Source organism: Lissotriton helveticus, chromosome 8 (assembly GCF_964261635.1).
Source record: "Lissotriton helveticus chromosome 8, aLisHel1.1, whole genome shotgun sequence".
In the NCBI taxonomy this organism is placed as follows: domain Eukaryota; kingdom Metazoa; phylum Chordata; class Amphibia; order Caudata; family Salamandridae; genus Lissotriton; species Lissotriton helveticus.
The window spans coordinates 212,523,048-212,550,970 of NC_136069.1; the positions used below are offsets into that span (position 1 = coordinate 212,523,048).

General features: G+C 45.7%; 1 protein-coding gene across 1 annotated transcript in view; it reads left to right on the top strand.

Annotated features, from left to right (window-relative positions):
* The window catches only part of TMEM50B (transmembrane protein 50B), a 91,235-nt gene that overhangs the window by 22,833 nt on the left and 40,479 nt on the right, over positions 1 to 27,923 (top strand). The window lies entirely within an intron of this gene.

A 27,923-nucleotide genomic window follows, 5' to 3' on the forward strand; every position in this document is an offset into this window, starting at 1 on the left:
GGGTCATGTGTCACCAAGGCAGGTGTACCCCTTTTAAATGCTTGTTGAGGTACTGGGTTGGGTCGCCGCTGGGATGGTGCCAGTGCGCAGGGCCCTCGCTCCAGGTTATGTTCAACTAACTGCATTGGGGGCAAGATGATGTGCATACATGGGAGTGGTGGTACTAGACCCCACCCCCTTTGCGGGAGGGGTGGAGATGTTATGCAATGTTACAAAGTAATTCCAACAGCTAATGTATATTTGTAAATTGGTGCATAGTATTGAGTAGTGTGTGTGTTTAATAAATGTACCCTTACTTTTATAAAGTACAGACTGGACAATCAATTATTGAGCGTTATTTCTGCGCACATGTAAATGGCGATTACTAGCCCATACCATCTCCCCTGAGTAAGCCTCAGACTGCTCTGCAACGCTACCTTCTGAGAGTAGCTATTACAATTGGGTGTTTGGTTCCCAGTGAAGGACAAATGTAGTCATGTTATTTGTGCAGGCCTCACATATGCTGCTTCGTTTTCAAACACTGAAGCTCAGAGTAATTTTTATCCCTACAAAAGAAGAACAAACTGATTTTGAAGAGATTTGAGAAAAATACAATTGGAAAGAAGGTAGATAAAAGGCTACCTGGCAGCTTCCCAAGATGTCCATGTTTTTTAACTAGCACTGTACAAAATACAAATTAAAGCTGCTGAAGCATTCTATTTCACAAACATAATTTTATCATAACCCAGGAAGCTCTTCAGAATGAAAACTAAATTAGATGCTCCATCTGTACTTTAATCTACATTTCTTTCCCTCCAAGAAACTGTGTAAGAGGTCTTGACTATCTTTTCAAAGATAAAATTGCTTAGATTAAACACTATGTTGAACAAGAATGCCGTCCCCACCGCATGAAAGCCCCAACAAATTCACTAATATCATGATTCATGTGTGTAAGGACAGCTTCCATTTGATTATTGACTGCTCTTATGAATCATTTTTAGGTCTCGCCTACGCAGGGCTTGCGCTGTCTCTTTGAGACGTGCTGTATTCAGGATATGGCGATACCAAAGGCGTTAAGCAACATCCATCTTTCAAATTGACTCCTTTTACTATCCTTTGTAAATGACTGCTATTAATAAGTTAATATGGTTACTTGTCCCCAGCCACTCTTCTTTTTTGGTTTTGTTGCTTTTTTGGGCTCTTGAGCTCACTCACGCCCACACTTGCTCCCTCTCCTTGTTCTCCTGTTAGCTGCTTTTTATATTTGCTAACACTCGCTCTTCCTCCTTGGCTACAGCTGTTGTCTCCTTCTCTCTCTTGAGTGGGAGAATGGAGGCTTTCACAGTACAGCTAACACTGAGGACACACAAAAAATTCTTTGAAGTCGGTGTACTCTTCCTCGCTCCAAGGCTGTTGTAAACAGCGCCATCTTTGTGGAAGGTTACCTTCTGTAAACAGGTCTGTAATTATTGGTGTTATGACGCCTGAATGCATATTTTATCCACGTTTTTGAAAGCCAATAAAGCTCGGATATTCTCGAAACGGAGCAGAACCCTTTCTTAAGAACTTCTGCAAAATCGTTTTATATATACATCTTATTCCAAATGAATCGCGCCACATTCTGTCATCAGTGTTATTTGGCATGTTTTTTGGTTTGCTCAATTATATACATTTTATTGTGTTGAAGATGTGCTCTATTGACTCCTCTTCTTCGATTTCGCTCGTCTTTTTTGTGTATTTTAATAGGCACAACATTGTTTTCTGAGGGTGCCTGTTCCATCCTCCGTCTCCCAACACCTTCCTGCTTTGCAGCTTGATCCCTGCCCCCACCACCACCCTAATCGCTGCTTGACTGACCTTTCCTAGTTTCGGGTGATTGCCATGGCACGCCACAGCACTCTAGCAGCTCAGTTGCCTTGCTGCATTATAACAAGCAGAATGTGCACTCTACTAAGAAGCGGGTGGTCACTGACTAATTTGGATGTTACGAAAACGATTACTCTCATAACTGAATTTCAGTGTACCGCACATCGGGGTATGTTATTGACTCCACTGACCATGTACATGTACTTTTTACCGAATCTTGAAGAGCTTAGCTCTACTTGTGAATTAAGTTATATTAGCTAATCTTAGCTGTAGCTTAAGGTTTGCAGTTATCAAAGTGAGTTTCAAAACATGAAGCCTCTATCTCAGGAGGACGGGCAATGAATTGTACATGCATTATCGTCCTTTAAAAAAAAATAATCAGTGGGTTAAAGTAATGTTTTGAAGTTTCTGTTGTGGCTTTATTAATGTGTTTTCTTCAAAACTTGTTAAACGCTAACTCACGTATCAGAATGTCTGACAGTCATACGCCAAATTTAAAACAATCTCTGTGTTTGGACTTATTCTTAATTTGGCCCGCCCTACCTAACAAGACCCAGCGAAGCGCAGCTTTTCTGAGAGGTTTATCAATAAAAACTCTCAAACACTTCGCTGGTGCACCCTGGAGATACCTGCAGCAGTCTGCACATGCTCTAGTGACTTCAACATACAGGCGATCTACTCAGGTGTTCTCTAAAGAAGCTCCGCACCACTCCTGAAACGGTTCAGACATCTCTTCATTTGTTCGGATGTGAAACGTCACCGGGGTCAAAGAGAGCTTTTGTCCCATTATAATGCCCCGGACTAGTGTGAAATGACTCTCAGTAAATCTAAAGTAAACTGTTCATTCAGGTCTAAGTGGTATTCTTCTCTCTGTCAGGGTAGCTCAATGGCTGCATGCATTAACAAAACCCAATTACTAGTCATGTGGCACAGTGTTCAGAACATGTGACCTTATAGTACATATTTTAAGCCATACCCTTTGATCGCCTACACTGTGTCTCTTTAAAAGGATTAATTTTAGAGCCCACCCCAGCTTTTCTCATCTCACTTAAAGCACAGCTCTCACATCCTAGGATCTCTGCTATCCTCCCTTACTCTTCCTGACAACACCTCCATGGCCGCCTGACTCTCTGCAAGCAACAAAACAGAGCATGCAATGAAACCAAATTAAAAAACATTGTCATTATTAACGCCAACAGCTCTAACGTTCACAAACGTGAGACCTATTGTATTGCAAATGCTTGTTCTAAATGCTTGTTCTAATTGCCATCACTCTGGACCCATTTTGCTTCCTCCTTTATTTGGGAAACCTCTGGAAGAATCTGTTTTCCTTCAAATTCAGGAATTTGCAGAATGATTCCTTTTTTTTTAAGTAAGCTTTGCCAATTAAGAAGTATAGAACTGGTAGTCCAGTTGTTGTCTGTTCTGTAGAAAATGTTCAGTAGCAGAGATATTTGGGCTTAATATTAAACCTGTCTGCAGCGTTCAACACTGTGGACCATGGTATTTTTAACAGACAGGACTTAATCTGTCCCTGTTTCTTTTTTAGAACTTGCATTTCAAAAACGTGGCTGTTATGTCCCCATGGTCCAGTCTTGTCACCTTTTATGTTTAACAAATATCTGCGGCTCCTGACACATTGGTCCATTAAGCCATGATCTGATTCTTCACTTACTCGATTTAAGTCTTCCTCAGAATTAAGCTCAAATCCTACTTATGTTTCCACTGCATCTATAACAAACTACCAGTCTAATTCAAGGAGCATGTTGCTAAATGTCCTAAAATTAAAACCTAGCAAGATCGACGTTTTAGTGACCTCCCTCCTTCTCTAATCAGTATCTGGCCTTCTGTTATAGCCCGTATAGAATTTGTAACTTCACATGGACTTTAATTTGAGAACTAAGGGGCTCGATATTCTGTTCCTTTTTTTCCTTCCAGATTGCAGTGATGAACAGACTTTTACATTTGCTTGAGCTTCACTGCTTATTTGCCAAAATCACTGCAGTGCTTTAACGACTATGGAAATGCTGTCTGTCTCGGAGCAGCTCTAATATTATTACAGTTTGTGCAAGTTGTGGCTGCCTTTCTCATTGCCACTGTTTACAAAAAGGCATCATTTTCCTCTACCCTTAGAGTACTGGGCTGTCATGATGATTACACACAAAACCATGTACCAGCAGTTCCCCGATTCATTTTAGCCTTTTAAGATTAGCACTCTTCCAGTTGAGCACTGATTGGGCAACCTATACCATCTGACTGTTTCCTAGACCATCTGTGGCCCAGCTTACTAAATGAGGTCACTAAGGCTAACTTACTGAGCAATATTATGTTGGAGCGAGCTGTTACACAGTAAACAATGCTCCCAAATCCTCCCAGTTCTATTTGAAGGACACATGTGGAAGGGAATGGCAACAACGAGAGTCTACCTTTGATGCAGAGAGAACACCATATTTGGTTCTCTCTTTTTAAGAGCCATGTCAAAACAAGAGCAGTTGAGGTGTAACCCAGAAGAATAACCTCCATGAAAGCACTGACGCATTAGAGGGCTTTTGGCAATAAGTAGCAACCACACAAGATCACCCTGCTGGTTATAAACCTGTGTCCTTGATCTGTGGTTACACTTAACTCTATGGCAGTGGTCATCAAACTTTTTAACTCCACGCATCCCCAATGGAAAATCAAAACATTTCACAATTATTCTATTAAACTGGCATTATTTAAGTATGCCTAGACTTATTTAAACATTGTAGTTAAGTTCTGTTACTGTTTTAAATACAGATTGCCAACCATAATGTTCTGGTCAGGTAGACCTTTCTAATGTGTAAAAGTATTTACAGAATGACTATTAAAAATGGGGATGGGGGGTTTGAAGAATATTTGGAGTCTCTTCCCTTTTGTCACCTTCTCTCAGCCAGGAAATGACAAAAGATGTTAGTGATGGCTGATTACCAAGCTGCTAACTGCCGCTCGTTTTCTTTCCACTGAAAGCAAAGCACTGTTATCAGCGTAACGCTTCTTTTGGCCAGAGCCTGGCTCCCTTTCCCCCCTGGGATCACTTGAAGCCACCTTAGGGGGGCCTGCCCCCCTGTTTGAAGAACTCTGCTCTATGATGATCTTTTGTCTCCATTTTTAGAGCCAGCAGCAGAGGTCTGAAATGCTGGTGGTCATCTTGAAGTGTTCTATGATGGGGAGGCCTATTGGAGCACATTGCAACTTTGAGATGAATTTCATGGTTAGTTGCTGTAGTACCTTGCCAATATGTCCATTTGAGGAGACAAAAGGACATTTTGAGTTCCAAATACGTCTGCTAGGGAACTGTAACAAAATCCAGAGGGCAGTAGTGATGAAAGAGGAGCAGCCTGTCTAATGGACCACTGTTATTCAGAGGAAAAAGGTGAAGAAAATGCTTGGTAGTGGGAACCTCACTACAGAAACACCCACCTGAGGTAACAGGAATATCAGAGTGTAGGCTTACAACACGCACACACTTACTCTCACCCATTCTTACTCTAACTCACCCATTCCTACTTTCACTCACCCACTCTTACTCTCACTCACCTAATCTTAGTATCACTCACCTAGTCTTAGTCTCACTCACCCAGTCTTACTCTCACTCACCCAGTCTTACTCTCACTCACCCATTCTTACTCTAACTCACCCATTCTTACTTTCACTCACCCATTCTTACTTTCACTCACCCACTCTTACTCTCACTCACCCACTCTTACTCTCACTCACCTAGTCTTAGTCTCACTCACCTAGTCTTAGTCTCACACCCAGTCTTACTCTCACTCACCCAGTCTTACTCTCACTCACCCAGTCTTACTCTCACTCACCCAGTCTTACTCTCACTCATCTGCTATTACTATCACTCATCTGCTATTACTCTCACTCATCTGCTATTCGTCTCACTCACCCACTATTACTCTCTCACCAGCTATTACTCTCTCGCCAGCTATTACTGTCACTCACACACTTTTATTCTTTCTCATTGACTTTCTCTTGCAGTATTTTAGTCTCGCTTTCACACGATCTCGTACTCATGCACACACTCTCATACTGTCTCACACACATGCAGTCACTCAAACATACACACTTTCGCACACTTAGACACACTTGGTTCAGTCCAAAGAAACCACACCTGCAACACTATGTAGCAAGGTTACCATGGCAAAGCAAGCAGAAGGAACAAAGACGTCGTTCTTCACCTAGGGGTCAGGCTTGCCTGTTTAGCAAAGAATTTGGACCAAATCACTTCTTTTGCTATAAGGTTTACACTGACTACTTCTAAATGCCAGGATAATTTTCAATTATTATGGCCTCACCCACAAGGCCAGCCAAGAAAACAGCCTAACCTAGTTGACATATTAAACCTCTTCGGTAGGAAAAAAGCACTGAGAAGAAGGTAGGAATTACTTTTGGAAGTACCCAACTTCAAATCTTGCAGAGCTCAGAAGTAATGTTTCAGGTGCTCCATGGAACTCTCTCCCTGATTCTGCTATAAACTGTTTCATCATTAAAATTATATGACACTGTATTGAATTGTTCCAGTGTTCTCTCTCACCCCCCTCTCTATTTCCTGATGATTCATATTCATGTTTCTTTGTAAAATGATATGTTGTATGTAGCCCTATAGCTTTCCGGTCCAGGAACGCTATACAACTGATATAAACAAAGCAGAAATACCTGCTATTAACTTTCTATATTGGAATTAATCTTGACATATATGTGGACAAAGAATACGTTGGCATTGATTGTCTAGAAGCAGCATCCCAAGATTTCATAAATTCCTGAAGCAGAAACATCTTTGTCTGGGTCATATTTTGTAAAGGTATTGCATCACTGTAGCAGTCGGTCCCTTTATGCACCTATATGTATTTAAATTAGTAAAGATAAACAGGTCATAGAAATATACTGTGCGAACATCCCAATATCACATTTAAAAACAGAATATCTACAACCTGAGTCAGATTTCCTAAATTTTGTATAATGTTAAAAATCTCACCATGTATATGGATGTACTGCTGTCTGATTCTCAGCATGTCATGTACTTATCCTTCATATCACTGCTCTTGTTGTTTGTACTTCATGTTGGTTACAATGACAAAACACAAAATTAAAATATTTAAAAAAATTAAAATAACACGCTCTGTGTATTGTTATTGAAATGGACAGAATTGCTGTTATATAAAGACCAAAAAAGTCAAGTCCATCAACAGTACACAAGACTCACCCATAAGTACACAAGACTCAAGACAAAGGGCAATAAAGTACATTGGTGGTTTACAATAAAGTAACTGGTTGGTTAGTAGCAGCATGATTCTTAAATATAAATACAGTGAATTTTCCAGAAAACACAGCAATAAGCACAGCAAAAAACTCTACAAGAGGATTTAAAAAAGAAAGTCCTATTAATGTAAGATAGATGGCAACGAGGATCCAAAAAAATAAAAATCAACTTATGATAATAAGGGACAACTTTAAAAATTGCCTAATAGCAAATCTTATTTCGGCTGAAGGAAGAGCCAAAATATAATTTAAGGCTGTGGCCCTATACTGGTACCCATTTTTTTAAATATAAGAGTGCACAGGAACGTCGTCCTCTCTTCCAAGAGAAAAAGACAGTCTTGTAAAAAGTGTATCATGGTGTGTTTGGGGTTTACGTTACATAGGCATAAGCCACCGTCTTTTGCAATTATTAGGTGTACATTTCCAAATTACAAGGAAAAGTCCACTCCAGTACGCAATCTGAAAATCAGATCTCCAATATGTTTATGTAAGACCTCAAACCGAGAGGGGTAGATTACTTTTGACCCTATCCATTGTACACATTTGTTTATGGAGTTCTTGGTAGCTAGATAAGTAGCTTTGTGGTTACAACTTGCTTGTTGCAGCTTCCCTTTTAATAAGTGTTTCAATTTAAATAAACTTAATGGGCTACTCAGCAATTAGAGGATCAAGATTAAGGCTGGAGGCCAGTGAGTCTAAGTGACTATTAATATAATATTTTTACTTGCAAGGGAGTGCCAAGCGGGGTACAATATGTTGTCCTTGGGCATTGAGTGCTCAAATTGATAAAAGAGATAAAACTTCAGCATTAGCAAATTGATTCCATGTGTCAGTGTGGCCTTCTAAACAGATAGCCTTAATCATGGTATTTGAGGTAACTGCATGAAGTATTTTAACGCACAAAACTTCAAGAGGGCCCCAATCGCACTGGGATTGGTGGTATTAATTTTCCACAGCAGTTTGAGAGAATAAATCCCACAGCTGACCCCAAATTTTCTCAAGACATCAACAGTACCCAATAAGTAAAATCTTCTTAGGGACAATTGAGTTGACCAATTCAGCTTAGAGGTCAAGCTGAGACCCAATTATTTATAAGAGTTCATCTGCTCTAACTTCTGATTGTTTTGATTCTGTCAGAACTTAGACTATGTCTAAAGAGCAGCGTTTTTGGTTTTATCGAAGTCGGTATTCAAGGAAATTCGGTTGGTAATAATCCCCCAGGGTGCCGCTCGCAGCAGTTGACGGATTACTGGATTTTGTTTCCTTGCCTCACGATACTCTGAACTCCTTTTAAATATCTATCTTTGGTCACGGTGAGGCTGACATTCTACGGGGGAAGGTCCTGACAGCGAGGAGCCAGTGCGGGCACCCGGGACTGCGAGGACCAGCATTCTCTCTGTCATCCAGAGCGGGTGCCTCTTCCCGGGCGTGCCCCGCCCCAACCCACCGCCTCATTACTGCTCGCAGCCCCCGCTTCGCGGGCGCCGCTCGCAGCAGTTGACGGATTCCTGGATTTTGTTTCCTTGCCTCGCGATACTTTGAACTCCTTTTAAATATCTATCTTTGGTCACGGTGAGGCTGACATTCTACGGGGGAATCCCCTCTTAGTTCTTAATTGAATCCCCAACGCGCATCGCAGGACGCGCGCGGGACTCAGCCCGGGGCTAAGCCCGGGCAAAGGGCGGGCCCTCTGAGGCCCTCCGAGGCCTGAAGGGACTGGACTGGGCCAGGACCCTCGATTGACCCATTATTTAAACACTGCCATATAGCAAGTATATCGTTATTATTTTTGTACTGGTACTTTTATAGTTTTTTTATCTTTTCTTTTCTTATTTGTGCTAGTTGACAGTTATTGTGGGTCCTGGTAACGTCGAGTATCCTGTTTACTTGTTTCTTATTTGGTTAGCAGCCTGATTGTGTATCTTATTGCCAGCTGCTGTTATTGCTAAAGGCTATGTCCACCCGTGAAACCCGCAGCCAGGCTGCGGCAGGTGCAAAAAACAAAAACAAAAAATTGACAGGTACACTGGACAATTTTATCCTCCGCACCAACTCTCTAATCGACCAGGGAATAGTTCTTATGGAAAGAAGGGTTTCTCAGGATCTCGCGCATGCTAAAAGGTCGTCACTAGGTAACATAGCCTCTGCGCGTACCCCAAATAAAGCTTTAAGCAATTCTGATCCCCAATCCACGCAGGTTGACACTATGACTCACTCCTCTATTAGTACCCATTTAACTTTTTTGGACCCACCTCCCGTGTCCTCCTCAACATCGACCACTTTGGTTAATAATTTAATATCCATTCCAGCTATTGTTCACCGTGAGAATACCCTCACTGAAAGGGGTATATTGGAGGGTGCAATTCCCAAATCAAATCAAACAACCCCCAAGGATAATGGTGACAATATAGTCAATTTAGATATGTTGGGATGCCCCGGTGATGTGGCCAGTGCCAGTGGCAGCACCAATGTGGGGAGGGTTTCGTCGGGTCCCAACAAAAGGAGAGAAAGTGTACAGTATATATCCCACCCTCTACCTTTGGGTATTCCGGATGATACAGTCTCGAATAGTAGTTTGGTCAGTATCCTTGACGATAGTAGCCTTGAAGAAGACTCGGAGGATAAGAATGCTCCACTTATAAGTTCTCTAACAGAGCTTATCAGGTCTCTACTTTCGCCCTTGGAGACTAGACTCCAGGGCATAGAACATCAGCTCCAGGCTCTCCTCCAGGAACTAAAACCCTGGGAAAATAACCCCGTCCAAAGGGTTTCTAATGTACCGGCCCCCACCCGTAGTCTTCCGCACTTGGCTAAGAATCAATCTGTAGGGGATAACCCCACCCTCAAGACCCACCCCCCTATAACCCCAACCCCCAAGGGCAATAAAGTTAGTTCCAATCACCCAGCAACCAACGTACCTACTAAACCTCAGACTGTAGTTGGCCCTACCATTTCTGCCCCCAAACCCTCTTTATCCCACTTCGAGAAACCGAAGTTACGTCGGAACATCAGTTTACCACCCGACGCCTGTCCCTATGTGATAGTTCTAACAGGCGTCCCTGAGCTTGCCCCTGCCATTTCTGAACCCTTCTGGGCCCTCAAAAATAAAGTTTGCCATTGGTTAGACAGGAATATTCCTCCTCCTCCTAATATTAACAATAAAATGCTTATGGTGGAGAGAGCTCCATGGGTAGGAGAGAACAAGAAAAATCTACAGGGAGACTGTGTTGTGGTAACATTCGAGGACCCGTGATTGGTGGAGCATATTTGCTCTGGGCCCCCATGTTACAACAATTCCTCGATCATGGTTAAACCCCTGTCATATTTCTATATGTCTACGGAACATCATGACAATAGGTGGAGCTGGTTGAGGGCTTCCAATTATGGGAGGGGAGGGATGAGGTCCGAGCCCTTAAGGGATCAGAATACTTTTAATTGGGGTGTGGGTGACGACGGAGACTGGAACACAGTACGAAGAGGAGGTGGGAGGTCCATCCCAGGTGGTAATCAGTTTAATGGGGAATGGCTTGGTCCACAGCTCAATTATCCCCTAATCCCCTGTTACAATCGTTACAGTGGACTGGAGGGAGTTGACTGACTTCCAACCCAGCTCTCTGGACAAACTAGAAAGAGGGAGGTGTCAGTTACCCTTGGGGAAGGATCTAAAATTGCCAGGGATGGTATAGCCAGTTTGGGAACTACTAGTCCTGGTTTAGGAGAAAAGGAATCCAGTACTCCAGTTATAATCAAGGAACCATCTGTAGCCCCTATCTCCATTAATGTTCTGTCTTGGAACATAGCAGGGTTAAAAAAAAATCTCATTAATCCCGATTGGAACGATTTTATTAACACTTTCCACATATGCATGTTCCAAGAAACCTGGTGTCTGTCCCCGCAATATAAAAATGGGTACTCAAACTATTTTATTCCTGTAGTCACGGTGGGGAAAGGTCGCCCGTCTGGTGGCCTGCATATTTGGGTAAAGGTGAACTTGAATTGTGTTGTTACCACCCATAAAGTTGACTCTAATGATATTTTACACATCTCCCTAAAGAGCCCGTCTGGGGGTATTATCTTTGAACTCTTTTGTATTTATGCAAGAGGTCTTCAGGGTGGTTTAATTTCGCCAACAATAGAGTTATTAGATATGAGGTTATGAGATCTTCCACCTAGATCCAAAATACTAGTGGGGGGGATTTTAATTGCACTTTTGAACCCCTGGATGATGAAGAGGTATTGGGGTTTAACTCGGAGGATTGGAGGCAGACTATACCTCCCCTAGTCCTTGCACCCATTAAGAAATGGACAGCCAGAGCAATCCAGTTGAATACTCTGGCTTTAGAACATAATCTACGGGCTCTCAACGGGCGGACCATTTCAGACCGTAATGGAGCAATGACTTATAATAGGATAAGCTGCCCATCTCGAATTGATTATATCTTTTTGGACACACAATCATGGTCAAGCCTAGTTGACATGGAGGTTAGGCAATCAACAGATAGTGATCATAATCCATTATGTATGGAAATCCACTGGGCAAATGGGATCGGCAAAAGTGGAAATCCAGAGATGATTACTAAAGAGGTCTTTCCTACTAATTGTAACCGGAAATGAAAATGGAATGTGGTTAGGTGTGAAGAGGAGAAACTTAATAGCATTAAAGAGCTAGTTTTAGTCGAAACTTGTAGCCTTGCAGCCATCGCTCTAGTAGCACCTAACTCCCCGGGATCAAACTTGCCAATTTTGTATAAAAATATAACCGATAAAATAGGAGAATCTTTCTCCAAGAGGTTACAGGGGACACCCACGTTAAACCAAAAATCCCTTAAGAGTAACCCCTGGTATACGGCAAACTGTAGGAAAAAGAGGAAAGCCATCACGCTAGCTATAAAAAGTAAGGATCCCATAGCAGTCCGTCTAGCGAGAAAGGAGTATCACAGTTGTATAACATCAGCTAAGAAAGATTGGGAGGAGGAGCATTGGCAGCAGCTTAAGGCCGCAGCCTATGGGAAAAATTCTATTATTTTTTGGAAATCGATTAATGCTCTTGATAGAAGGGGGGTAGGGCCAATTTTAAATCATATAAACGAACATCAATGGTACTCCCATTTTTTAAAACTCTATTGCGAGGATAGCGTTGAAGGTCAAACCACATCTCCAGCTATGGAACTCCAAAACGCGCTCTGCATGAAGATAGGTATCAAGGAAGAGTCTTTCTCCCAGCGAGAAGTCCAGGATGCTATTTTAAAAATATTACCAGGGAAAGCGGCTGGCCCAGATGGCCTGCCGGGGGATTTGCTACTGCACGACCCCAAACTATGGGCAGACTTTATAGCCTGTTTAATTAATTTAATTCAGCACGGCCACCCTGTCCCTGAATCCTGGAAGGGCGCGGAAGTTATCACTATATACAAGAAAGGTGATAGAGAGGACCCTGCCAACTACAGACCAATAAGTTTAATCGATACCATCCAAAGGTAGTTGGCAGGGTCATCATAAACTGAACAGAGTCATGGCTTACAGATAATGACATTCTGAGCCACTTTCAGGCGGGGTTTAGGCGTAATGTCGGCGCGATGGACCATGTTTTCCGGTTCTGTGCAGTCTATTGGAAGTCAGTGTCTGTCACCAAGGGTAGTTTGTACCTGGCTTTCATAGACTTGAAAACAGCATTAGATGTTATCCCACGTGCCAAACTCTGGGAGGTCTTACTTGATATGGGATTCCCTAGTTACTTGTTGCAGTTTATCATCAAACTCCACGAAGACAATTATGCAAGGATTCGCTGGGGGAGTCAAGGCCAATTAACAGGGAGGGTACCAGTTAGGAGGGGAGCGGCAGGGATGCGTGATGGCACCGACACTGTTCTCCCTCTTTATAAATGGGGTGGTGGACCATTTGAGGGAGGACCCTGCGGATGCCCCTGTCATTGCCGATGAGAAAACCCCTACACTCCTCTTTGCGGATGATACCCTCCTGATGTCCAAAACCCCTATGGGTTTGCAAAAACTGCTCGACCGCTTCAGTGTTTTCTGTAAAGACCGTGGATTAACGGTTAATACCATGAAAACGAAGCTGATAGTATTATCTGCCAAAAGAAAGCTCAGGAAGGCTTATCTCACTCTGAATGGGACCCCTTTAGAGGTAGTGGATGAATTCGACTACCTTGGGGTCAGGCTCTGCAACAACATGAGATGGGACTCCCACTTGTCTAAAATGGTTCTAAATCTTAAAAGGGTCTCTGGAGCGATACTAAAGAATCAGCGCCTCTCCACCACCAGACCAATAGCCCCCGCCCTGGCAGTTTATGAGGGGAAAGCTTTAGCTTCGGCAGTTTATGGCTCTGAATTGTGGGGTGCTGAGAACACTAAGGCATTGGTAGTTGCAGAAAATACGTTTATGAGAGACATAGTGTCGCTTCCCCCCTCGACCCCTTTGAAACCACTATTTTTTGACATGGGCAAAAGATCGATTTCTGAAATAGTCCAACTTCGCCCCTTGCTATTTTGGGTGCGTCTCAGAAGGACCCCTGAACTAGCAAATTATGCTCTAGTGTTGGATGAGTTAATTAGTTTGAATGTATCCAACAAAATAAAGTGGCTTAACAATCTAAAGAAGTTGGTGGAGTCTATAGGTTTGGCTGAGTTTTGGGCTTCACAATCCCCCCCACCCAAACAAATTGTTAAAAAACTATACTGGGATTGGGTAGAGGCCAAGGATTTAAAGAATTCAAACTGGGGTCCCCTGACGAATAACTTTCTTGAACACAAGCCTTTCAGAAAGTTAGAGCCATTTTTGGACTTCATTCATGATAGAACCTTGTTCCTGAAATTAAGATACGGCACCCTCCCCCTAAAAAAATTCAAGGAAGGTCAGGAGGGAGCACGACTTAAAATGCCCAGGTTGTTCATGCCCGGAAGAATCTCTTGGCCACTTTATGTTTGCATGTAAAGCCTATAAGCAGGCTAGAGCAAAATGGTTGAAACCTGTGTGCCGGGAGCTAGGAGTCAGGGACCATAGATCAGCTCTGCGCATTATTTTAACCAACACTTCCTCCATGTACATTGTTTGTGGGGTCGCTAAATATTTGGCAAGAGCCTGTTTTATCCGGTCAAAGCTGCTATCTAATGCCTGTCTAGACCCACCATAAGGAGTATCTTTTTAATAATGTCCTTCCTTTTTCTCTTAAACCTTTTTTTAGTGGTGACTTTTTAAATGAAATTGTAATACTTGATAAATTGTTCTATGTATTTTTGTATGTCTGTACTTTTATGAAATATTTTTCGAATAAAGTATTACAACAACAATAATCCCCCAATACTAGCTGTCTTTTAGAGCCCATACCAACCAAGTGACAGCTACATGTTGCTACACCATTAGGGTGTTCATTAAACTTTTTCCTTGCTTTATTCAGCTCTTGTATCAAAGGGTCACACAAGTATTAACAGTTTCTTGCCTGGAATATTGTACCTCCCTGTGTTTGGGAATTAACCAGGCATTGTGCTCTAGACTGCAGTTAGCGTAAAATGCATCTCTGAGATTAGTGTTAGGAATCCCTAAGCATCAACCTATCTCAAAGGTATTAATGGGCTTACAATGCTTGCCAGTCTATATTCAAATACTGTTTAAGGCCTATGCATGGAGCACTGTGCATTACATGTGACTAGATTGCTTCAGTTCAATCAAAGTTAAATTGGTATGTCTCTATGAAACCTCTTAGGTCAGCAGAGAGTAAAGTTGTTAAGGGGCCTAGAATGAAAAGCAGCAGATAGGGAGGTAGATCCTTCTATTTGCTGACAGCTAAGTACTGGAACTCTCCCCCTAGGGAAATGAAGGGCAAGGATAGCCATGCACGCTTAGAAAGCTGAATAAAACCTGACTTTTTCCTCATGGTATATGAGAGAATCCAGGTCTTGGTGCTGGGCAGGCTTTGCTAGTACCAAGGTGCCTGAGGGTGACGAGCACTTTAGAAAATGGTATCACATCATATGATCTTTCTTTGCAGTCAAACTGGAGTACAATCCAGCATTACTAACTCCCTCACATTCATCAGGCATGTAACATAATTGATAATTTTCGGTGAATAGGAATGACTAGTTTTGATTCTTTCTGGAAAGTCAGACAAAACTAGACTGAACAGAAGAGGTGCAAGGGCACAGCCTTGCCATAAACCCTTTTTCGTAGGGAACCTCCTGGTCAAAATCCTTTTCCCTTTCACATCGGTCTGCCCCCAATTGTGGCAGCGTAACTGTTTGATCATGTACAAAAGGCTGGTAGATATATTTAGGGCCTAACGTTTATGAGGTCTAAAGCGGAGCTGAAGTCCACAAAACCACAACAAAGCTTACCCGAAGACTGTTTTTGCTAATGAACACGGGGGACAAACACAGATCAACTATGGAAGGATTTGGATGATAACTTCACTGTTCCAAATGTATTACAGTTTCTTTAGTAGCCCAACGTGTTAAACATTTTAAAATGACTTTTCCATAGAATTTAGATACAATGCTGAGCACGAAGATCAATCTGTAATTGGATATTAACAAGTTATCTCCCTTCTGTAGGATCAGATTTAATAACTCACCACTCCATGAGGCGGGAATCACTCCTTTAACAATGAATCCCACCAGATAGTTATCTTTATAGATCGTTGAAGGAAGGCAATCTGGGCCACCTGCACAGGATGCCTTTAAGTCTTCAACTATTTTTGATATAGGGCTGGCTTCCAATATTTCCAAAAGCCTGACGCCGGGCTGGTAAGGTCCTTCTGCCAGGTATGGCCTTAATTCAGGGTTTCATTTGTATTGGTCCAGTATGTAATTTTTCTAGTTTTTAGGTCTCGCCTGTCGATGCGCATGCGCATCGAGCTTGCGAGACTATTGGGGCTTAACCACTCTTTAACTAACTTGCAAGGAATCGTGGCGATTCCTTGCAGTGCCCGTGACTTTTAAGCTCAATGCGCATGCTCATTGAGCTTAAAAGCGCGTGCACATCAGTTCCCTCAGCCGCACTCCAGTCCCCTGCTGCTTTCACACCCTCTCCCCGCTCCGCCCCCTCCCCTGCCCGCCGTGTCGCATTTCTCCTCCCCCTCCCCTTATCTGCCTTTCCCTCCGTCTTGTTTTTTTTTTTACCCGCTCCGCCCCCTCCCCTGCCCGCCGTGTCGAATTTCTTTTCTCCTCTTTGCTCCTCCAGCAGTTCTCTGTCACCTTTCCTTCTCTCCTCCCTTGTCCACCTTTTCATTGTTTTTGCCCACCTCTCCTCCAGTTGAACTCTGTCACTAGCTCCTTTCAGCCCCTTCTCATTCCAGTGTTTTCGGGTCCCATCTCATGCTTGTTATAAAGGGGCTGCCAAAATGCGGACACTCCTCAACCCTCTGCTTCACATGAGACTCTGCGGCTCTCCTGGGACAATAAACCACTCCAGAACAAACATGGAGTTGTCATACGCGGCCATCTATCTCAATTAAAGGCCACATAGCTTCTCTAACCTCTAGGAAAATCTAGCCCTGCTATTTAATTTTGGTGCGGGATTACTGTGTAAAGAAGGTTTGCATAACGTCTCATCTGACTAACTAGTGCTTTAGTTTAGCATTGTATGTGTTTTCATAGGCTTGTGTGTATGTCCTTTAATGCATGTGCATGCTTGTCTTTTTCTGTTCAGTTCCCGTGTCAGTGTGTGCTTACCTGGATTTCCGTTTGTCTAATTTATGTGGCCTTTGTCAACGAGGCAATCCGCTACTCTGTCCAACGTTTATGAAGACGAGACACTCAACCACGCAATGCCACTCACACACACAACGCCACTCACACACACAACGCCACTCACACACGCAACGCCACTCACCCACGCAACGCCACTCACCCACGCAACGCCACTCACCCACGCAACGCCACTCACCCACGCAACGCCACTCAGCCACGCAACGCCACTCAGCCACGCAACGCCACTCAGCCACGCAACGCCACTCAGCCACGCAACGCCACTCAGCCACGCAACGCCACTCACACACGCAACGCCACTCACACACGCAACGCCACTCAACCACGCAACGCCACTCAACCACGCAACGCCACTCAACCACGCAACGCCACTCAACCACGCAACGCCACTCACACACGCAACGCCACTCAACCACGCAACGCCACTCAACCACGCAACGCCACTCAACCACGCAACGCCACTCAACCACGCAACGCCACTCACACACGCAACGCCACTCACACACGCAACGCCACTCACACACGCAACGCCACTCAACCACGCAACGCCACTCACCCACGCAATGCCACTCAACCATGCAACGCCACTCACCCACGCAATGCCACTCACCCACGCAACACCACTCACCCACGCAACGCCACTCACCCACGCAACGCCACTCACACACGCAACGCCACTCACACACGCAACGCCACTCACACACGCAACGCCACTCACACACGCAACGCCACTCACACACGCAACGCCACTCACACAGGCAACACCACTCATCCACGCAACACCACTCACACATGCAACGCCACTCAACAACGCAACACCACTCAACCACGCAACGCCACTCACACATGCAACGCCACTCACACACGCAACGCCACTGAAACAACAGCGCCACTCAAACAACAGCGCCACTCACACACGCAACGCCACTCACACACGCAACGCCACTCACACACGCAACGCCACTCACACAAACAACGCCACTCACACAAACAACGCCACTCATCCACGCAACGCCACTCATCCACGCAACGCCACTCATCCACGCAACGCCACTCATCCACGCAACGCCACTCATCCATTTGCAAAACGAAAAATGTTAAACTCTTCTATTGCGAGACCTATTGCATTTTCAATGCTTGTTTTCTGGGATGGCAGGCTTAGAAATAACAGTGAAACAGCAGATGCCCTATTAACTAGTTCCCAACATTTACTTGAATTCCCCTCTTTAAGTTCAGACTTTATATCCTCCAGAGGGCTGTATAGTAGTCAATTATTTGTGTTAAGGAGAGTGTTCCAATACTTATTTTTTAGACCTTTTTGAGGGCCAATAGGAGAAAAGCCCTGTTTCCATCCCAGACATGGTTGCCCTTTTTTACACACACTTTGAGGCCTTGTAATATCTTTGAAACACTTTCTCCCTGTTTGGTTCTTTGCCATTTTTATTTGTTGAAACTTGTTTTTATTGGCATTTATAGTAAACATACAGGAGCAGATCACATTATGCTTGTCAACAAGTATCTCCACCATATTACGTCGCTGTATTTCAGTTATAAGACTAACGCCCTCATACTGTGTCCAATAGTGTCCTCTACCTAATGCAACATTGCTAATTTCAAAGAATGCAGGGTGACGAGTAGAAGGGGGGACACAGTAGCAAGGTCGGGCCTCCCACAGTTATATTCACAGTGTTTTAGTAGATCATGCAGCGTCCGCTGAATTGCCTTAATTCCAAGCGAACTTCAAACTCAAAGTGATGTGACCTGTGGGGTAAACCTTTCCAGTCTGCTCCTGTAAATCATAATCTTAACTTAAAACAGTGAATTCACTATAGAGAATGAGAAGGTCGAGAGAGAGATAGCAGAGCACGAGCAGGTGGGGACGGAGGGGAGGTGAGATTCAAGGGAGTGGTGCGGCGGGGGAAGGACGCTGTCACCTTCTGCACTGTGGCATTCAGAATCATTGCTGCGCACTGGGATCAGTCCTGTAGGGGTCTAGATCTCGTACTTTAGAGAAGGGGCGGGAGTGTCTGGTTCTGGTGTGTAGGTGCTGTCCGGGGGGGTGTCAGGTGCGCCTATCTGTGGCTTTCCAGAGGCTATCCACATCTTGCGGGTATATCATGTCCTCGAAAAGGTGCAGCGCCCGCAATCTTGGGGGTTGGAGTAGCGTTTTCCAGTCTGCAAAGATAGTACAAAAGCGGCTGCCATAGTTTAGTGAATTTAGCATCCTGTAGCTGCAAGCGCGCCGTGAGTAATTCCATGCTTATCATGTGCCACAGGCGGGTAAACCAGACGTTAATCGGGGGTGTTTCAGCTTTTTTCCAATATAGAGCAATGATTTGCTTGGCAGCCCCAAGCATGTGAAGGCTGAGATGCCAGTCTTGGTGGGTCATGGCACGTAGGTTTACCGGCCAAAGGCCCAGGATAATTGCAAGCGGATTTTCGGGCAGTGGATAGCCTAGAACCAGTATGATATGACTGAGGACTTCCTTCCAGTAGATGGTCAAGAGTGGGCATGTCCACCAAATATGTAAGAAATCCCCCTGTGCACTAGTGCAACGCCAGCATAGAGAGGAGGAGGTGGGAACATTTTATGCAGATAAACAACGAGGACTGGCCCACTGTGTTGGAGTGATGGAATGATGGAGTGGCCAGTCCTCGTTGTTTATCTGAATATACCTCAGGGGTAGGGACTCGCCCCTCATAACCCTTGCTCTCCATTTTGGTTACTCTAAACATTTTATGCAACCTGTGAGGGGTATAATACCATTGTGTCATAACCTTATATGCTGACTCTTGGAGGGGGATGCTATGGAAGACCTTCGGGATGTCGCGCCACAAATGTTCCCATTGGGAGCTTGTAATGACGGTGTCTGTGGATGATTGCCACCGCTGTTGGTAGGGGTGAGGGGTGATGTGCTGTGAGTGTTGGGGAACCTGGTATGTGCGGGAGATTAGGCCCCTGGTGTTGTCGAAGGAGCGCACTAGCCGCTCAAACGCAGTGAAGGGGCGGGTGGCCGCTTCTGCCAAAGACAACGCATGTACTCAGCTGGATTTATTGGAATCTAGCCCCCTCTGGTAGCAGACAATCTTGTTTACACTGCTCAAAGGTTTTAAAGGTGTTGCCCATGAAGAGGTCCCGAATCGTCCAGCACCCCCTCTCCGTCTAGTCTGCGAAGTAGGGTGGGTGAAGAGCGGACAGGAAGTGAGTGTTGTGGGCGATGGGAGTGTGAGGGGAAGGATGTGACGCCTCTGCTTACTGCTAGTTTGTCCCAAATCTCGAGCACCGTCTTAATGGGAACCGTAATATAGCCACTGCGCGAGCGAGCGGCTCGCGAAAGCCATGCTAGGTCCCAGATAGGGCGGCAGGTCACTGCCTTATCCATGTGGAACCAGACTTTTTCACTTTCCCATGCCATCCAGTCTGATATGAAGCGTAGGTGTGAAGCCCATTAGTATTCCAACAATTTGGAAGAAGCCAATCCTCCCCTAACGCGTGGGAGCATGCGTATTATATTAGAAAAACGTGGTTTACTCCCTCTCCATACAAATGTGGTAAGCTCGCACTGTATGCCCTGTATTTGATGCTCGGGGATGGTTGTAGGGAGGGTCTGAAAGAGGTAAAGTATCTTTGGGAGGATCAAAATTTTGATTGCGTTTAGGCGCCCCAGTCAGGCTAGCGGAAAGGATTTCCACGATCTCAAGTCTTCTACAACAGCGTTTTTACACTCCTGCCAGTTTGCTTGGGACCATGCGGCGAGATTGGGAGTTATGTTAAGCCCTATGTACCGAATAGAGCAAGACGCCCATTGATAGGGGACCAGAGATTGGAGTATGGCGACCTTCTCTGCTGGGATCGTGAGGTTGAGAGCCCATGATTTTTCATAGTTGATTTTGACCCCTGAGACCTGTTCAAAAGATTGGAGCACCTTATGAAGGGCCAGTAAGGAGGTTCGTGAGCGTGGTAGAGTAAGAAGTAAATCATCGGCGAACAGAGCTATTTTGTGGTTTAGCACCCCTAATAGAATGCCATGTATGTCAGGGGACTGGCGGATCATAATAGCCAGCGGCTCCACTACAAGAGCAAATAAGAGGGGAGATAAGGGACACCCCTGTCGGGTGTCGCTGTGGATAGAGAAGGGCAGTGTAAGATGCCCGTTTACTCGCACCCGAGCTCAGGGGGAAAGATAGGGAGCCATAATCCTCGCAATCATCTGCGGACCCTATCCTACTTTCCGGAAGACAGCACGAAGGAAGTCCCAGTCTACTCGATCGAATGCTTTCTCAGCATCGAGCGATAGTAAGCAGGCAAGAATCTTCCAGTGATGTGCCTTCCCAATTAGGTGGATGACTCGCCGCACATTGTCTGCCCCCTTTCGTTAGTGGATAAAGCCAATCTGATCCTGTTCAATGAGTCCAGGGAGGTGCAGGGCGAGGCGCTTAGCCAGAATTTTAGTATAGAGTTTGAGGTCCGTGTTTAGGAGAACGATTGGACGAAAGGAGGAGTAGAGTGTTGGATCTTTCCCTGGTTTGGGTAATACAGCAATTTCAGCCATGGCCATATCTGTAGAGGAACCTACTACCTCAGTGTAGGAATTAAAAATACGGAGCATAGACAGTGATGTACGATAGGACAACGACTTACGCGGGATGCCGGCACCTGGAAGAAGCTCCTGGTCTCCCTGTTGGGCCGGGCGGCCCTGTTTAAAATGATGGCGTTACCCCGGTTCCTTTACGCCTTACAGAACTACCCGGATCTGGTGCCGTCTTCCTACTTCGCGGCTATTGAGGCGGCACAGAGGGACCTTCTTTGGTCCGGTGCGCCCCGCATCGCACTGCAGAAATTGACGCTAGGATGGTATGATGGGGGGATAGCCTTCCCAGATATCCGTAGATACTACTGGGCTGCACATCTCTCGGCTATTAATCAAGGTACCTAATGTGACGGTAACGACCCGGGCTATGGCATGGACAGGTGGCTCTTGCCGGGGGGGAATTACGAAGCGGCACTCTATTCCAGGCCTTCCAGACATGCACTTACAGGGCCGACCCTTCACTCGGTACAACTATGGCATGCAGTTCAACGCAACATGGGTTGGCACAACAATCTCACCATGGCCACCCCGCTCTGGGTCTCTGAGCTTCTGGGCCTGCTAGGCCACACCAAGGGGTTCCGTAACTGGGACCTCATTGGTATCTCTCAGGTAAAGGACCTCTGGGATGCCATGGGGGTGAAAACCTTCGAAAACCTACAAAATGCATTTAAACTCACGACCACGGAGTACTTTAGATATCTACAAGTTCGACACTCACTCCAAAAGAACATTCCGCATGGTACGGTGCCCCCTCCGGCCTCCCCCATGGAGGACAGACTACTAGACGGCCACATACAGGAACACACAATTTCACTCACATACAAGAAGCTTATTAATAACCTACCTGACTTACTTCTGGGCTTGAAAGGGAGGTGGCAGGCTGATGGTCTGGAGATCGACGAGGAGGAGTGGAGGTGTGCACTCACCTCCCCAAAAGAGGTAGCAATCTCGTCCAGACTGAGGCTCATCCAACTTAAAATTCTGCATAGGGCATACATTTTCAGCACCAGGTTAAAGAGGATGGGTAGGAGCGAGGATGATGGGTGCCGGAGGGGCTGCGGTATGGCTGGCTCCTTCTTCCACATGATATGGGAATGTCCGATACTACAGTCATACTGGGTGAAAGTGGTCCGATGTATGAAAGACGTTTGGGGAATGGAACTGCGTCCAGAGGCGAAACGTTGCATATTGAACACATGGGAGCCAACAGATCTATCGGAGAGAGGGAAGCTCTGGGTGACACTTGGCCAGATGGTGGCTAAGAGCAACATTGCAAGGTACTGGGGAGCGGTGGCGCCTCCAAAACTTACTGAGTGGAAACGAGACATGGACTGGTGCATGATTCAAGAGAAGACTGTGTACACTGCCCAGGGGTGCCCCAAAAAATGGGGGGAGGTATGGGATAAAGGGAACGAATACAGGGAGACATCTGTGAACCGCCCCAGGCTCGAAGTTCGCAACTAGAGGCATGACCCGAAAGAGATTTAAAATGCGATGTAAATGTCATTCAACTGATGTAATGTTATATATTTCCTGTGCGACTCCCTGTGCGCCATGTAAATCCAGTGTGCGAGTATGTAGACCAGAAACAGCGATGTCCAACATGGATGCCGAAAGGGTGTCTTTAACGAGAGAGTGTGAGACGAAAAGGTAGTCGATACGCGAATAGGAGCGATGGACGTGGGAGTAGTAAGAGTAGTTGCAGATGTCTGGAGAGTGGTATCTCCAAATATCTATGGGGCCGAGAGCAGTTAGTTGCTTCTTTAAGGCCGAGGACATGACCCCCTTCCCATGGAAAGAGCCTTCGCTAAGATCGAGGCCCGTCTCTCACACCAGATTAAAGACTCACCCCAGGACGAGGCCCAGATTGTCTTGAGTTATGTGCTCCTGTAGCAAACCCCGCAAGGAGGAGTCCTGAGCTTGGATCGGTGTGTAAGTGTTACATAAAGTTAGGATTCAGTTCCCAATCTTGACCACCACCTTGAGGAATCTGCCATCCTTACTACGGACATCCGTGGAGCCTCCCTGCTGTATGCCTGCTCGACAGAGGTTTGCCACCCCGCTGCTTTAGTGTGCGCAGATACCAAGAGCTGGAGCGGGTAGCGTGGATGAGCCGTACGGGAGACATCTTCACGCAGAAGGTGGGTTTCCTGCAAGAATATCATGTCTGGGTTTTGCTGTAAAAGATATCTCCAGATCTGGCGCCACTTGTTGGGGGAGTTCAGTCCCTTCACGTTCAAGGAGAGAAGTTTCAGACAGGGTACTGAAGTCATGATTTCGATGCGTTATGTGCGAGCGCTGATCCAAGCAAAAAAGTTGGGGCAGTGTACAGGGTATCTCCCCTCTCCCGAGTGCCTCACCGAGGCAGGCAAAGCAGGCAGGGGTCCTGATGGTCTCCATAAGATCTGGTGTAGTGTTTGGAAAAGAAGTGCTGGTCCCTGCAAAGGGAACTCCCACCACAGTCGAGGGCACCCCCCCCCCCCCCCGCCCAAGATGAAGGGGAGGAAGGAGGGAGAAGAGAAGCGGGAAAAAAAAGATGAAATACTCCGAAGAGAACAACAGCCAACATGGTCAACAGGGTCTATTCCAGTCCGGGGAGCAGCCAGGTTCTGAGGCACAGGCCATCCTGGAGAAGTCACTCTCCCAGGAATAGCAGCGGAGGCGGGTCATTGGAGATCTGCTTTGCCCATCAGGAGCACAGCGTGGTACCGCCGACGGATTGCAGTTCTGGCACGGCATAGTCCTGTCGGCAAGAAGGAGACCAGGGCACGAGGCGCCAGCCACATCTCCTCAGGGAGGCAAAAGTTTGGGGTGAGGATAAGGCAGATGGTTGGCTGTCAGGCGCATTGCTATTTGACGGAGGACTGGGAACCTGGGGATGAGTGATCAGCCTCTAGAGAGCGGATGTGCTGTATAATGTCCAGTTCCTCCTGGTAGGAGGTGCTTATTCCCCGGGGGAAGGGGCGCTTGGGATGGTGTATCGTGGTTCATTGGGTCTTTGCAGGTTCGCGGTGTAGAGGGAGGCATGCGCGAAGGGCTTCCTGGCGGTGTGCCTGAGATCTTCAGCAGCTGAGCCGCCTCACGGAAGGATCGCAGCACTCAGCGTTTTGATTCCCACTGGAAAATAAGTGCAAACGGGTGACCCTATTGATAGCGGATTCCCAGCTCCTGCAGTTTGGCTGGTATGGAGCGAAAGTCTCTGCGGCGGCGGAGTGTTGTGGGCACAAGGTCCTAGAAAAGCTGAACTGGAGCACCCCGATATCTGAGTTCTGTTTTGGCTCGCGCCGCCTTGAGGGTGGCTTCTTTCTCTGTAAAGAAATGGACCCGGGCCAGGATGTCAGGAATGAGACCAGGTCATCCCGGCGGAGCAGATACTCGGTGGGCGCGATCTAAGGCCGGCATCCCCCCCTGATGTCTTGGAACAGGTCTGCTACTAAAGTCATGATATCTGAACCTTCGGCCCCGATCGGAATCCCTCTTAGGCGTAGGCTGTTGCGACGCCCCCTATTTTCCAAGTCCTCTTGTTTAATCTGCACCTCGATATGTTGCTCTTCCAGGGTGGTTAGTCGTTGCCGGAGGCGTTCCTGATCTTCTGAGCGGGCATTAACTGTCCTTTCAAGATCGTCCACTCTCCCCCCGAGTTCCCCCACGTCTTTCCGGAGTTCCTTAACACAAACCTGGACCTCCGTGCGAAGTAAACCAATTTCAGATTTAATTCATGCATGAAGGTGGTCATGAAGGACTGTGTGATAGGTTCAGAGGGTCCCCCGGCCGACGATGGCATGTCCATTGCAGGAGTGGATCCCGATTTGTTCCAGAGGGATGCCAGCGGGTTATCTTTGGGGGGTGCAGCAGTATCTCTCCCATTCCGAGATCGAGTCATGGTCCACCAGCGCGGTGTGCCGCTTGCAGGGGTCCTGTATGGTGGAGCATGGTACAAGATCAGATTGCTGCCCGGTTCTGCTACAGCAAATGTTCCTGCCAATAGGGCCCAAAGATCGTCATGGGGAAGGCCAACGAGGATTGTGTGGCACAGGGGTGGTCCAGGAGAGCATCTCCCGAGAATCCCAGGTGCTCCACTGGCTGGGTGAGGACGTGCAGGGCACCAGCAGGGGGGTCCGTTAGAGCAATAAGGACCAGGTCAAGTAAGTCTGTGGCGCCGGCACCCCTATACTAGGATGAGCAGGGGAGGTTCGTCTTCGCACACCCGTCTGTGGCTTCAAGTGATGAGGCGGCACTCGGTGATACTACCCCTCTGATATGGCTCTCTAGGACTGCCCCATAGAATCTGTAGAGGTGCTCACGGTATCCAGTAGCGAGGGACCTTCTTCCCCCACAGGTCAGTAGGCAGCTGCATGCAGCGTGGTCCCACCTGCGGATCCACTGCCAGCGGGGCTATGAGTAAGGGCCCTCAGCTCCCAGGCCCTCTCTCCAGTCCCTGGGTTCGGGAGCTTGCTCCGCAGCAGAGTGAAGAAGGAGGTACAGTGAGCCCAGCGGCGCCAAGCGTCTACCAAAGTTCGTGGATGCCCAGGTTGTTGGTGCACTCATTTGTTTTTAAAGATATTGTAGAAGGAGTAATGTAACCAAAAACTCCTTGGGGCTGATATAGCAATATTTGATAAAGTAATATGGAATTGACAAAGATATAAGAAAAACAAAATGGACAAATAAATAAATATCTGTTTTGTTTTTTGTTTCTCTTATTACTCCTTATTACTCCTTCCCCTTGTAGATCCCCCAAACTCTTTACCCGTCACAAACAATTCTACAGGTCCTGATGAAGATGGAGACCATTGATATTGTCCACTGAAACGTACGTCGGGCAGAGAGTGTGACACCCCAGACTTCAGCACTGCAATCGAGGGTGGATGATACCACCCCGCTCTGTATCCATCTGTGCATGCAGCGTTGGTCTGGGGAGTAGTATGGTAGTGTTAGTATGCTAGTGATATGGTTGTGGATCATTTGAACGAGGTACGAGTGCAGGGGATTGTTGTAGTTTTTCCTTTTTCTCGTTTTTATTTTTCTGTATAGTAACAGTTTGTATATTCTGAACACAAATGTGAAATTGTATTGTGATTTTTGTACAAAATGAAATGTCGCTGAAGTCAATTTTCAAATTTTGACAAATGTGTTTTCAAAATATTTAAAAGATAAAAAAAGATAAAATTTAATAAAATATGAAATAATAACTATGAAAGTTGGTGTGCGGAAAGTAGTATTTTAGCATGCCCCAGGTTTAGAGCTTTAGTAAGCCACTGGTAAAGAAATAGAGGTCGGGATTGTTCTTGCAACTATATTCAATTGGAATCCTCCACGTGGACCACAGAATGCCCTCAAAAGAGCAAAATCCAAAAGACTTCAGGCAAATCAAGACTTTATCTGCCAGTGATGGTCTCAACTAGGGCACTACCCAATACGTAGAATAAAGTGACAGAGCCTAGCAGTGCATTGACTCAAGGTGAGGCTCTCATTATGGACTCAGTAAAGAACTTGAGTGTCTCTGTAACCAGTGTTGACCAATGGATGGTCAAAATGGAGACCTTGCTTCGAAAATCTCTGTCATTACCATGGAGAAGCATACGGTGTTGGTGGAGGCTTTAGAGCAAGCTTGTTAAAAAACCTTGTTTCAAAATAAAGCATTTAGAGACAAACGTCATATCTAGAAACCAGTGTCTCGAACTTTGATGTTGGGCCAACTGAATTAGGGGTTTGTACTTGCCATTGTTTGCAGAGCTGAAGAACATGGACCGCTCTGTTGCTGGTATTCCTCAGAAAGCAAAGCTTCAAGTATTAGTAGACCGTTGATGAAAATTTGCAGAGTAATAAGAATTCCCACAAAGGGGCTGGTGCCCTCATTGCTGACGTGCATAATGCGGACTATAAAAATGTGATAACTTGCATTGCAGAGTAAACATGTTTCAGGACAAACAAGATTGTTGTATTTTCAGAGGTAAGCTACACCACAGAGCCCAGCGAAATTGTAAGTTGTGGAGGGTGATAAAACCCGCATTTTGCAAGTGCGCGTCAGCTCAAGGCTTTCTAGAGTTAAAACAAAGAAAACACAAATATCTGGATCATGGCGTTAGCAACACCTGACTGGACTACTCCCTCATTCATACTATAGTAAACTTGTTTTATTTTCTCCCATGTATACCTGGCGGTATGGGGAACGTTTTTTTTTTACCTACCGTGCATGTACTGCTGTAAGTTTTCAGTTTCTTTTCTCACTCTTCTCTCCCTTCTCTATTTAGTCCCATCCTCTCTTTTTATTGATGGTAGAAAAGGCAGGGGGTACGCCATTACCATTTTGTATGTGTAGTGTTTCATTGAGAGCTGATATTTTGAATGTGTCCTAATATGTTGGTGTTTCCGTGTTTTATCCGTTGCATACTCGAAAAGTGTTCGTGATTACTGTTTTACCAGGACATCATTGGAAAAATTTTCAGATTATTATTTTTTATCTTTTAACAACAAA